The 11,847-nt window shown below is 44.9% G+C and overlaps 1 long non-coding RNA gene across 1 annotated transcript; it reads right to left on the reverse strand.

Annotated features, from left to right (window-relative positions):
* Positions 1 to 9,115: 9,115 nt before the first annotated feature.
* LOC147244824 (uncharacterized) lies at positions 9,116 to 9,800 on the reverse strand. The gene is made up of 3 exons (XR_015109955.1): positions 9,428 to 9,800; positions 9,262 to 9,312; positions 9,116 to 9,171 (listed from the first exon to the last, which is right to left on the reverse strand). It is a non-coding gene; the product is annotated as an uncharacterized LOC147244824 (long non-coding RNA).
* Between the last annotated feature and the right edge of the window lie 2,047 nt (positions 9,801 to 11,847).

The following is an 11,847-nucleotide window of genomic DNA, read 5'->3' on the forward strand; positions in this document are numbered from 1 at the left end:
CCCAACTCTGACATTTCTTCTAATTCACTGACCAGAAAGTAAGTTCAAAAGGTTACTTGTAGGGTTTGTGTGTGAGTATGTGAGTGTGAGTGTGAGTGTGTGTGTGTGTGTGTGTGTGTGTATGTGTGTGTGCTTTTGTGTGTGTCTGAAGAAATGAACAACAACACCAGGGTCTGACATATAATGCAAAGCGTCACTTGTGCTTTGTCAGTTTGCAGTTGTGCTTTTATGGAGCGTCACGTGGCTTTTACAGTTCTATCTTGAGATGGTCTGCTGTTTTCCATCTTGTCACATCTGTGGGAGCTATACAACTTCTGCTCTCGCTCTCTGACCTCAGCGTTGCTGATGTGATGCAGTTTCAAAAGCGTTACGTGCTTGAGGAGGTAGGAGAGGATTTAGAGCACAGATGTTGCACAGCAATCGCTCCACGCAAATGAAAAAACCAGACCTGTGGGGTCGTGCGATCATGAAAAACCGACATATAAAGAAAAAGTAGAGTAAAAAGGAAATAGAAAAAGGGACGGATGTGTGTAGGCAGAGGAAGGGAAGTGAAGTTGGTCAATAAAGGGTAAAATAAACTTTCAGTTACCAGGTCAACCATGCACCTAATGGAATCTTGCCTGGAGAAGCTCGCATGTAAGCTGCGAGTTAGACTTTTTCAGAAAGAGAGCCAAGACTCAATGAGGTGATCTCTGTGTATTTTGCTTGAGGCAGAGCGTTCACTATTTGTTTGTAAAAGCGGTTTTACAAAAGAGTGTTTTTGCTAACACTTGCGTCAAAGGTGCACGTTCCTCTCCCGAGCAGAACTCCCCTGTTTCCCAAAGGGAAACTGGCACTTGGCTGCTGGGGTCAATGTTGGGGTCATCAGATAAGGAGGATCAGGGTCAGGCCATCACTTTAATCCTGGTGGTGTTTTTTTGTTTTGTTTTTTTTAAACCGTCCTTTCTAATGATCAGGACTCCTCGGTTTAAAAAAAAAAAAGAAAAAGAAAAAAGATGAACATTCACAGACGCCACATGTTGTGTGAAACTTACAATAAACAGACAAAGTGTGTGAGCAGAGGTCTAAAGCACACACTCCTCTGGTGAAGCCTGAAGCACACAAACACAAAAAGGAGCCAAGACGTATTATGGCTGTTTACTCCTTTTTCTGTCACAATGACAACGTTAAAATTTCCACCGGTCATAGAAAACAGTTCACCCAGTACCTCTTTATTATCGGAGGCTTTATGAGCAGCTTTTCCTACCTGCAGGTCTATTGAGAAGGTTAATGATTTAAATCCTTCTGAAAACAAAGCAAAGTCATTTAGTGAACCGCGGAGAAACCCACCAGATTTATTGACTGCAGACCATCGCCTCCCCCTGCGGTCAAGCCCAACACGCCACCCGGGAAGTGATGCTTTGATCAGCACACTGCACACATTCTTCCCATCACCATCTCACTTCCCTCCCCGGTGTTTATTATTGGCTGCAGCTGGATCACCTCCAGTCGATGAAACCTCGCCCCGCCAAAGTCGTCCTGACAGAAATCCCGTCCCACAAATCTCAAACAGCTCACCTCTGTTTGACTTTAGCTCAAGTTATTAGACGCAGTGGCATGTAAGGATGTATTGTTTGTTTGCGGGAAACTGGTTTATTTATTGTTTAGCGCTGAGGATTTCTACCCATTAAATTATATTTTAAACAAGTTTCCTCCTTCCTGTCGGCGCAAGGACTCATTTCCTTTTTTTTGACCTTTGACCTCTGTGTGAAGAGAAGCGACAAGGCTTCGCTGTGTGCCTGTGTAGCGTCGCTGTTGTAATGGGTATTTGACAGACACGAGGTGACTTTCTACATCTGTCACATGGATCGAATAAAACCTCCAAACTGTTGAGTAGCGAAAGGAAATAAAAACAAGTTTAATCTCCTTTTGTTTCACTCATATTCATATGAAATGTGGCGTTGAGTTCCTGGACAAAAGAACCGAACAGAATATGTTTGTCTACTGCCCTTTCTCAGAATACGACAATTGAAATGAGACAAAAAATCAAACGGCTAAAACGAGACGAAAACAAATCAGTTAAAAGACTAAAACTGAACCAGAATCAGCTGTCCAAAACACACACAAGTCAGTTCCCGTCGACTCAAACTGAACTTTCAACCTGCTAAAAAAAGTGACTTAAAACAGGATGATTTGATTAAGTGAGAGCACTAACCAGGACATTTGAAACAGGGCTAAGATGAAGACTAAATTAAAAACTCGCCACCAGTTACGAACACTCATTTTCACGTGTCGAGCCTCGGTCACTGCGCCGTTCTGTTCAAGAAAAACATCATGACTCACTTGAAATTTGGACGAAGCAGCAACTAATATTAGATTTCACATGTCGTACAAACATTGGGCCTCATTCATGAAATGTTCTGACATACAAATTTGCTCTTAAAACTGTAGAACTTTTCTTTACTTTCCTTTTTTTAGCCCTCAATTAAATCTTCTAGACACAAGTCAAGTCAGTTACAAGAGGAACACAATAGATGTCAGGAGGAAAGAGAACAGGCTTTGCTTCCTGTCTGTAAGACAAAAGTGAGGGCTAAAAAAAAAAAAGCCCGAGTATGTAAGAACAAAATGACACGCAAGACCATCCATCCTCCAGCCATCCATCCATCATTATCCTGTCTCAGGGTCGCGAGGGCACATGAACATCAGATTTTTTTCCTCCTTGATGAATGAGGCCCATTTAGCTTCAAAAAAGGATTGTATTTATCAACAGAGACCTCAGAACCAACTGTTACGTAACAGCAGATGTCATAAGTGGCCGCTTTTAATTGCTCACAGACACTTTAAGATGAAACGTAAAGCCTGACGATATTAATGAATATTTTTAACCCCCCCCCCCTCCAGACGTAAAATATAAATGAATCCTCATCAAATATCCGTCAATGATGTTGTGACACGAAGCTGATGTGGACGCGCAGGTTTTGCAGTGTTGTTGCCGTGACAACAAGAGAAGAGGCATGTCGCAATTTCATTTCTGCTTAAGAGGAATACTGATAGGAAAGTTACCCCCCCCCCCAAAAAAGAAGGGGAAATAATTTTCCCTGCTATTTCTTTCTCCTAAAAAAAAATGAAGAAGAAGAACTGTTGTAGAAACACAATCTAAACAGGACTGCGGGGGCTAATTATCCTCAGCCTCCACAGACGGACAGCTCATCCCTCACACGCCAGTGGAGAATCCAAACTCTTTGCTAACAACGTCCATCCCTCGCTTTTCCCCGCTGAAGTCTACAAAGAGTCACGGTGACTAAAGCGCCTCCAGTAGATTTCTCACCAAATCAATTTCACGTAGTCTCGACGTCAATGGGCCCGTCAGCCTTGGATACACACATCTGCGCGTGTGTGTGTGTGTGAGTGTGTGAGTGTGTGAGGTTTTCCACATGTTGATGACTGTTAGCTCATGCTGCCGCTTGCCAGCTGGGATGGTCTTGCTTGAGGATTTATTAGTCATACCAGTAAAGTCTGTCCGCTGGAACAAAGAGGCGGCTGCATCATTAGCTAATCAGACTTCTTTGATGGGCTGTTTTGGAATTAAGAGAAGAAGAAGGAAGGAAAGGGGGGGGGGGAGAGCAAAAAGTTGGAGCGTTAACTCGGTGTCCGTGTTCAAACGTTCAACCCTCGAATTCAGAATTTGGCAACCACGCAGCCGCCGCAGAGAATGCTCCATAAGAGTGGCGATTACCGCTGGTGGATAACGAGGAAGTAATCTGGCTTTAATTAACAGTTCACACACAATCTCCTCTGGCCGGCTGAAACCTCACCACGCAGGCGTAGACATTCCTCATTACGATGAAGCAGCAACAGGGTCGCAGCCTTTAATACGTTTGTGTTCCAGATCCGGACGTCAGATTGTTGCACACACTCTTTTAGTAACGCAGTACACGAGAAACAGTGGTGGCAACAGTACACAGTACTTTAGTTTCTGGAGTAGATGTACAGATACTTATGAAAAAAAAAAAGAAAAAAAAAGCCATTTGATTCAATTTGTTGACTCAAGTAAAAGTAAGAATTAGAAAAGTTGCTCTTGGGAGGACAGTGATGACTTTTTTTGGAGCACAAAGTCCGGGATTCTTATCTCTGTATCTGCTGCTGGTTCTGGGAATCGCGTCACCACATTTGTCGTTGCTACTTTATGTTTTTCATCTTGAAAATCTCTTTTTCAGGGGGATTTTTTATGAGTTTCAAAACAACTCGGCCAAGAGCTGCGGTTGAACGCCGTCCGCAGAACCGTTGACTGTCCTTGTAAATAAGGAAAATGAAAAAATGACAACCGACACCTCAGGTCTGATTCAGCCTTACACTTTTGGGGTTTGAGGTAAACGAATGTTGTGCGCTGTCAGTGTGTTACCGCTCCGTTCATTTTGGTCGACATCAGGCTTGGTTTTGGGAGGGCGCATGTGTTACAGGTAAAAGATCTCAAGTTCTGCTCAAATGCGTTAAAACTAAAACAGAAAATGTAGAGAGTTGCAAAACAACGCTGTGCCCATTTCAGGCACCTAAACACATCTGCACTCTTTTGCAAACGTATCATGAATATCATGAACTATTATACTAGCTACTGACTTTTAATATTAATATACTAATAATACTTTTTTTAATGACTACTTGTACTATTCATGGAACTCCAACACAGCCAACACGGTGAATTTGTACGTATATTTTTCATGTTGTCCGTCATTGTTATTTGAATTGCTCTTGTGTATCAGTGGAGTCGTATTGAATTCAAATGACATATCTGTACTTTGTTACTTCCGATACATCGGAATCCTTTAAAATGCCATTGCACTGTGTGTTTTTTGCATTTGTGATGCTGAATATTTATCTCGTGGACGTAAAAATGGGGGATTTCCTGTTCCACCCATGCTGCATCCCTCGTACTAACTGTGTGGCTTCATCAATGTTAAAGTCACATTTGTGCCTCTGACTTCAACAAGTTCCAATAGCAAGGCTGAACTGCAGGACTCTGGCTTGGAGGAACAGCCCTGCAACCACCTGGGACTCAGACGGGCCTCATAAATCAGGGAACCCTGCAAAAGGAAAAAAAAGAAAAAAAACGAGTGTTCATTCGTTTCTTTTGCTGCTGGAGGTGAATTGATTTAGAGGCCTAAGTGAAATATTGTTCTGATCCTGGTCTATGACCTCTCTTGCCTCCTAACCTCTTCCTAGACCACCCCCCCCCCCCCCCCACACACACACACACACAGAGCTATGAATTCCAGGAAAAGTTACAGCGAAGTTCTGGCTTCTATAAATCACAATTCTTCTCCCCAGCCACTCCCTGCAGAGAGAGAAACATCATCCCCTTCCCTTTTCCTGACCCCCTAAAACCAACCCCCCAGCCGACCTCCCCCGGCTTTGACTGTTTTACTGCAGCGTAGACTGGCAGATGAGAACTTCCTCACCATTTTACCACAATCTCAGCAGGTCTCTGTTTCACTCTGAGTCACTCACTGGGTGTTTAGATCTTTACAGCCTTGTCTGTCACACCACGGTGGCGTCAAATGTCATGCTGCTTCAATCAGTCTCCCTGCCGTATTTACCTGTTACTGTTTTGGCTTGTGGTCATGGGGTCGTTAGGGGTTTATTGCCCACAATCCACAGCAGCGGTGCCAGTCAAGTCTGAGTGTTATGGTGTTTTTGCAGTGAGCCCGTTAACAAATATAGAGGGGAAAAAAAAAAAACTTGAACAAAACCCCTCTGCAACGGCAGAGAGCTGGAGGAAAGAGCAGCAAAATTTATGTCAGGAAAATGATCCATGACAAAAGACACTAATGGAAAAAGCGTGTTACGTAAGCATTGTTTTACAGGACCAGTGGAAAAGCTTTTTATTGATTGGCCTCTGCGATTATGCCTGAAAGGAGCATGTGACTACAGCGCTGTCGCCCAACCCATGGGGATGATAGACCTGTCTTTGCATGCCCGTTAGACACAGGCGAGCTGATTAATCCACAAGGTTAGGCTTGCATACGAATGACATATCGATCATACAGGGCTGGGTTTCTGGGACAGTCTGGCTAAGAGCTCTGACGGGAACCCTTGACACAGCTCTCATGAATAGCTTATAAACACTGAACATCCGTAAACAGTTTAGAAGACCCGTTTGGACTTTGTTCCAGAAGGGTGGGTGGGAAGGAGGGATGCAGTAAAGGGACAGGAGGGGTGAGAGTGAAGCACTGCAGCTGATATTCCCTCTATAGTGGCCAAGTTGGGAGGAGCAAGATCAAGCTGCCTCTATTCTCCTTTGGGACGTTCTGCCTGTACAAACAAACCGATCCGAGGCCTCCGGTCTAATGGGAACCAGATTTGCTCGAGGACCATATCCCCTCTTTCTCTTACCCTCCACTTCTTAACCCCCGCTGCATGACCAAAGCTCCAGTGACATTCACTCCAGCTGAAGGACGCACTTCAATTATCCCAAACAGACCTGAAAATATCCCCCTGTTCTTTTTCCCAGCGTTCCCACGCAACAGTTCATGACGTTCCACGTTACTACATGAGCGTTGACCTTTTTGACCCCGGAGCAGGCAGACTCCAGTGGCCCTCACTTATCTCCACACTTTCTCTCACTTTCAAATGCTTTCTCTATCACTCCTCCTCTCTCCCACTTTCTTCCAGTCTATTTATACATCGCACATGTAAACTTCCAATTGATTCATGATGATACCGATGACCTTTTGTTTTCCACTCCAATTCATATCTCACTAACTCCTCTGCTGATAGTTTGTTAAAATGTGTTATTTGTACTCGTTTCAGAAGAGGTGGAGAAGTACAAGATGAGCCGGGTTTTTATTTGTTGATTTCACTTCAAAATAGAGTGTATTTGTGTCAAATAATACTGTAAAATATACATCGATTTGTCGTGTACTCGTGGAAATGAATATGTTTCCCAGGTCAGATGGTTCCAGAACAACGACCAGCAAAATCTAGAAATACCACATCGCAGTTCAAAGCCTATGCGATGTGTGACGTAACATTGCTCGAAGTCAACGGTGAGTCCCAGCGGATGTTTTTTGTATACTTGAAGACATTTCCACACGCCATTCCTGAGATCATGTCTTTGTTTGAGTTCATCGGGACTTCGACAAGCAAAATTCTTCCAGTTCATCCGTCATTCCCAGTTGACATTTGTGGCACCTCTGACAAATTCCCTCAAGGCGTTGCCAAGACATCACCTTTGACCATCAAATTCTTTTAGTTCATCCTTGAGTCCCAGTGGATGTTTGCTGCAAATTTTGAGAAACTGCCTCAGGGCATTCTGGAGAGGCTGCACTTATGTAAAGGGAAAGTAGCAGCTAACAGCTTTGGGCAAATCAGGAGCACTTTCCCAAAGGTGTTTCACAGATATTGCTGTACTAAGAGACTGACAGTTATTTCCAGGCACGTGAAGTGACAGTCGCCTTTTGACCAACAAAATGTTTATCGTTCATCCTTAATTCCCAGTGGATGTCCATGGTAAATGTGAAGAAATTCCGCTAGATGTTCCAAAAATATTGCATCAACGAGAATAGGACGGCTATCACACATCTGAGGTGATAGAAGCCTTAACCTTTGACCCTTGGCCACCAAAGTGTTTTCAGTTCATCCTTAAATCCCAGTGGACCTATGAGCCAAATTTGAAGGAATTCCCCACAAGCATTCCCAAATGGAATCTACAGATTATGGACATTGACATGACCTGATAACATAAAGGCTGCAGTCCACAGCTGCTAACTGACACAAAATCAACTTTTCAACTTCATAATTGCCCTAAATTCAACATAGGCTGAACTGTGTGTTAGAGCCCACTCATTAAACATTCCAGCTTCACTTTACATGCCATACATTTCGACATGACGCATAATTTTATCGCCGCTAAAAGCACTCCTGATCAGAAACCATGACAACCGGCTGGGTGTTGAATGAGAGAAGCTCATCTCTGGCGAGGAAGTCTGAATGCTGTCATTGTCAGGGTTCAGAGTTTATCAGCAAATGTCCTCCCATGTCTCACTGCAGTCTCTATCTGGATGTTCCGTTTCACTAAAGTATGAATACTGGCGCTGAGTCAGTCAGACACAGAGGAGAGAAGGCTCTTAAAACACAGAGAGCCTCCACATTGCCTCCACGCCCGATACAGAGAAGGCGGATTGTGAAACGGCCTTGTGACGGCGGGCCTCACCGACATGTGGTCCTGTTTAAACTGTGCCGCTTTATCACTGCATTCTTTTCCCTGATAAATTTAAGATACATGTTAACACTTCCTTCTCTTTCTCTTTTTGTTTTTCAAAAGATTTGGCCCAATCGGGTGTGAACTCACACGCACGCGCGCGCACACACACACACACACACACACACACACACACACACACACACACACACACACACACACACAAAACCTACTAAATCCAGTGTTTCCAAAAGGGCTCTTTATCAGTGTGAGCAAGAATCACAGATCATGTCAATGACGCCAAAGAAGCTGCCTGCAAGTACCGCGGATTTATGTAGGAGAACGGACGCGAACACTGAGTCGTTCTGTCTCCGTCCCACACATCTGGGCACAAACCCGTCAATGTTCCCACGGGCGAAGATGGCGAAGATGTTTGATGAGCTGCCCATCATTCTACATTCACCCACCCCTGACCTCCCCTATAGAGTCCGCCTGTTCTCCTCTGAGGTTCCCTATATTTCTCTGTGGTACTGCAGGTTCCTGGGTAGCGAGTCCTTTCTTTCTTGTCTCGAGTTCGGGGAGTGGAGAAGGTTGTTTTTTTTCCCCTGCAAAGTCAGCAAAATCCGAGACCTGCCGGTTACAAACGTGTTGCAACTCACGAATGTTTGACTTCATGAAAGACTGGGAGGTGTGTGTGTGTGTGTGTGTGTGTGTGTGTGTGTGTGTGTGTGTGTGTGTGTGTGTGTGTGTGTGTGTGTGTGTGTGTTTGTGTGGGTGGGTGGCATGGGTCTTTGAGGGCTTACACAATGTTTTGTCAATCAAAATAAATACGCGTACAACGTGTATACTTTTACCAGCGTTCATCCGTGAAACTTTGTGTTTTTGCGTGCTGTTGCTGTGAGTTGATCCACTGTGGACAAGACCTCACATGCAAACGGATGAAATGAAAACTGATCAATGCCGCAGCATGAAAACTGAACAAAGCACGCAGCAATCTGGGGAGTGAAAAGACGAATGAGTTTATTGCAATTAAACGTGGGGGTAATCAAATTTGAAAAGGAGTAGGAAGATGTAGAAATACACACCGTTACCCTTGTGTCACTTTTCCATTGTCTGACATGCAACCAAAATATACACTTGGTGGTGAAATTATAAAAATAGAATCAAAAATTTCTCATCCATATACCTCTTAAGAATTAAAATAAATAAAAACATTGTGCAGTTTTTACCTAAAATGTTTAAAATACTCACGCTCCCGTAGGTGTTCTTTTTTCAATTTGTGCAGTGTTTTTGTGTTCTCCTGATATGCGACATCATCCAATACCTTATTTTTTTTCCAGTAAGCACAATGATTATAAATTTTAGATAACAATTGATTGAATTTCCTCATCTGTTGTTACACTGTAATACAACATGAATAAACCGCCAATCTTGCATCATAACCACAAGGAAGTATCACGTCGTTCGCTCCCTTGATAGGACCAGGTGGGTTTGTGCTGCTCGGGTTGTTCTATACTCCCACTGATGTCATGTGTTGAGGCAACGGAGCTTTGGCAGGAAGGGACTGACAAACAGTCAAGGTCGTTGACCCACGTCGGGGAAAAAGCCACCAATCAGCTGTGTGTCCCTGATGTTTCAAATTAATGATTATTCCCTGATGCGGGACTGCAGATGGAGGGAAAACTGTTGTCTTTGTCTATTAAAGGTCGTATTCACGCCACATCTTTGTCCATTAATGGTTAAATATACACACATCCTTCATCGTTTGTTAAAAGCTTCTTCCTCTTCTGTCCTCTCTTTTAGAACCCGGACCTCTTCCTCCATATTGTTCCATTGCCACTTTTGCAACTTTGGGAAGCAGGGACACCTGGATTGAGCTAGTTTTCCTGTGAGATTGTTCTCCTTGTGTGGCTATTGTCATGTGATGACAACAATGGCGTGGCAGCAGGACCTAACTGTGAGAAGCGTGGGGACTACACACACACACACACACACACACACACACACACACACACACACACACACACACCCTTCTCCAGAATCCACTACGCGGAGATGTGTGGGATTACTCTCACAGGAGCAACTTGAACCCTCTGACTTCCTGCCCAGTGATGAGGTCACTGGTCTCAGTGGGAGTGTCTGTGAAATTCCTGTTCAATAACAGCCGACTGACCGTAGGGCACAGTGGGGAGAGGATGGAGGCATGGGACGAGTAGCGGGGGTAGATGATGTTGGGGCGGGGGGGGGGGGGGGGCAGTAGAGATGGAAGACTATCTACTGAGCCTGAGGCCACTGCTGGAGCACAGCATGTGTTCCTGTTCTCTCTCTCTCTCTCTCTCTCTCTCTCTCTCTCTCTCTCTCTCTCTCTCTCTCTCTCTCTCTCTCTCTCTCTCTCTTAAAAATCCAGACCAAAGGGGTGGGGGGTGTGAAAACTACACTGCCAGGAAAGTCTCACAAAATCGCCAAGAAAGTTCCCAAACTGCCTGACAAAGCTTTGTTTTTCATTAATCACATATGGGCCAGTCAGAGACCCTGACTTGATGTATTCATCTGTGGGTTCAGATAAGGATCAGGACTCCATATGCCAGAATGCTTTGCCTCCGGGCTCGCCTCATTTACGACCAAACAAAAATGAGGCTGTCCAAACTGGTATTTACATACGTCATGATGTCTCCAAAGATATTTCTGGACAAAAAGGAAGAGGGTATAAGGAACAAACTATCACATGCTGCCTGCTGTCAGCCTCTTAGCCAGCTGATGATGAAAGAGCGAGCTGTTTTTGGTTCCAGTGAAGGTCAGGTTGCGCTGAGGTAACTTCTGCTCGCCCCGTATGCGGCGAGACCTGCTGTGAGGAGTTGGTGCACAATGCCCGAGGCTGCAGCCTATAGGTAGAGGTTAGAGGGAAGGAAGGGAGGGGCAGGATGGTCATTCCACATACAAAGACATCTTGTTTTAGCCTGGGCTCAGATGGAGCTGCTCTGTTGCCAGCGGTTCAGAGCTCTACATCCTGCTGCTCAGTCAAAGAGCCAGTCTTCAAACGAGCTGCGTGAACAAAGAGCCATACAGTGCGCAGCGGCTTCAGCAGCCATGCAGCATCCAGAGTGTTTCACCAGTGTTCTCACAAGCGTGCGCTTTTTTTCTAGTCACACAAACAATGCAATTAAGGAATTCTCTAAAACACACACGCGCGCACACACACATACACACATGCCCACATACACTACACACGCACACACAGCATGGTGAAAACACACTCATCTCCCCCGCGTTTCACCTGCGGGCTGCACTAGTGTAATTCTTTCCAGATGTGGGGATGCTGTACTCTCCATTCTTACCAAACCTTGGAAGTCAGGCGGCCCTCCCTCCCTCCCCCCCTCCCTCGTGGTGTTAACGGTGCCCAGGAGGTCTCTCGGGGGGGGGGGGGGAGTGTGGGGAGTGTGTTTGTGTGTCAGCCTGTGTGTGTGTGTGTGTGTGTGTGTGTGTGTGTGTGTGTGTGGGAGGGGGGTTAAGAAGACCTTTCAAGCTGAGCCCACAAAAAAGACCACTGCATCCTTTCCCTTTCTCACGGTAATGGCTGATCTGTCCTTTCAAATGAAAAATTGCATTCGGGACGCGGGTGTGGTTTAGAAAGACATCCTGGTCACATCTTAGGTGTGCTGACTAACAATACA

The sequence above is a fragment of the Aulostomus chinensis genome, chromosome 18, assembly GCF_037954235.1.
Source record: "Aulostomus chinensis isolate RoL2024-O1b breed Wild chromosome 18, RoL_Achi_v1.0, whole genome shotgun sequence".
Lineage (NCBI taxonomy): Eukaryota > Metazoa > Chordata > Actinopteri > Syngnathiformes > Aulostomidae > Aulostomus > Aulostomus chinensis.